General features: G+C 37.1%; 1 pseudogene; it reads left to right on the plus strand.

The window, feature by feature from the left end:
* LOC102863638 overlaps positions 1 to 2363 on the plus strand; it is a 107401-nt pseudogene that overhangs the window by 16421 nt on the left and 88617 nt on the right.

Raw genomic sequence — 2363 nt, forward strand, 5'->3', positions numbered from 1 at the left:
TCTAAACTAGAAGTAACTGAGATAGCAAAACCATCACCAAAACGCAAAATAGAACCTGATGTGGAAAAGATGGACAGGACCCCTGAAAAGGACAAAATGTCATCATCAACTGCCCCAGCCAAAAAATTCAAGCTCAATAGAGAAACAGGAAAGAAAATTGGAAGCACAGAAAATTCATCGAATACGAAAGAACCCTTGGAAAAATTAGAGTCAACTTCTGGTAAAGTTAAACAAGAAAAGGTCAAAGCAAAGGTCAGACGAAAAGTCACTGGAACAGAAGGCTCCAGCTCAACTCTCGTGGATTATACCAGGTATCTGATTTGATTTTGGATGGGTGGAGAGAGATAGATAGATAGATAGATAGATATAAGTCTGTATGTTTGTTCGGGTAGAGGATCTCCATTTTATGCCTGTTTTTAATTTTCAGTAAGTGAAACAAACCTGTTAAGAATATATTGTTCCTGGGGTTAGAGAAATTTATTCTTTTATTGTCTTTAAAAGAATATATTGTTGAAGACAAGGCTGTAAGTTCTGTTTGAGGAGCAGCACATTTGCTTTTAACACTCATACATTGGATCCATTTACTTTTTATAAAATTTGACCTTTATTTAAATCATATGTGTCTAATTTAAATTGTCAGTAAAACAGAGTGACTGACCTTGTAGTGTTAGAAGGACATTTTTCTTAGTGAAATTTTAATTCCACTCAGTGTTAGTTAGTATTGTACAACTAATAATAATTGTATCATTAATTTAAAGTCTTTTAATTCCTTTTAGTACAAGCTCAACTGGAGGCAGTCCTGTTCGAAAATCTGAAGAAAAAACTGATACAAAGCGAACTGTCATCAAAACTATGGAAGAATATAATAATGACAATACGGCTCCTGCCGAAGATGTTATTATTATGATTCAGGTTCCTCAGTCCAAATGGGATAAAGATGACTTTGAATCTGAAGAAGAAGATGTTAAATCTACACAGCCAGTATCAAGTGTTGCAAAGCCAACTAGTGTTATAAAAAATGTTAGCACAAAGCTATCAACTACAGCCAAGTGTAATGAAAAAGAAACAGAGCAGTCAGAGAAAATTCAGAAACTTAACAAGGAAGTGAGCCATGAAATAATACAGCATGAGGTTAAAAGTTCAAAAAACTCGGCATCTAATGAAAAGGTGAAAACCAAAGATCGAGATCATTTAGTATTAGAAAAGGAAAATCCTGAAAAGAGGAAGAACAGCATTCAACCAGAGAAAGAAAGCAGCTTGGATCGTCTAAATGAACAAGGAAGTTTTAAAAACTTGTCCCAGTCTTCCAAAGAGACCAGAACTGCAGAGAAGCATGAGACCGCTCGTGGTTCCTCAAATAAAGACTTCACTCCCAGCAGAGACAAAAAGCCTGACCATGACAGTAGAGATTATTCAAATTCCAAACGTAGAGATGAAAGGAATGAGTCAACAAGAAGAAAAGACTCTCCTCCTCGGAATAAAGATTCTACATCTGGGCAGAAAAATAAACCAAAGGAGGAGAGAGATTTACCTAAAAAGGGAACAGGAGACTCAAAAAAGAGTAGTGTAAGTCCCTCAAGAGATAGAAGACCTCATGAACACAAAGCCACCTATGATACTAAACGCTCAAGTGAAGAGACAAAATCTGTAGATAAAAATCCTTGCAAAGATCGTGAGAAGCATGTAGTAGAAGCAAGGAACAGTAAAGAGTCAAGTGGCAGTAAATTGCTGTATGGACTTACCCAACCTGAGACACAGACCGAAAAAGAGCAAGTCACTAGTCAAATGGACAAAAACACTGTCAAGCCCAAAACCCAGCTAAGCCACTCTTCTCGACTATCCTCTGACTTAACTAGAGAAACTGATGAAGCTGCTTTTGAACCAGACTATAATGAAAGTGACAGTGAAAGTAATGTTTCTATAAAGGAAGAGGACACATCAGGAAAAATGTCTAAAGAACTGAAAGATAAAGTGACAGAGAAAGCAAAAGAGAACGTAGACACAGGTGTAGTTAGCCAAATAGGCTTGCCAACCAGGAGTCAGAGTCAAAGCAGCCCCAGTGTTAGTCCAAGTAGGAGTCATAGCCCTTCAGGAAGCCAGACCCGAAGCCGCAGTAGCAGTGCCAGCTCAGCAGAAAGCCAGGACAGCAAAAAAAAGAAGAAAAAGAAAGAGAAGAAAAAGCACAAGAAACATAAAAAACACAAGAAGCATAAGAAACATGTAGGCCCTGAAGTAGAATTGGAAAAAAGTCAAAAACATAAACATAAGAAAAAGAAGTCAAAGAAGAACAAAGAGAAAGAAAAGGAGAAGGAGAAAGATGACCAAAAAGTGAAATCTGTCACTGTGTAAAAGGACAGATTTTT

The sequence above is a fragment of the Elephantulus edwardii genome, unplaced genomic scaffold (genome assembly GCF_000299155.1).
Source record: "Elephantulus edwardii isolate Elephantulus edwardi_28Jun2011 unplaced genomic scaffold, EleEdw1.0 scaffold00361, whole genome shotgun sequence".
NCBI lineage: Eukaryota > Metazoa > Chordata > Mammalia > Macroscelidea > Macroscelididae > Elephantulus > Elephantulus edwardii.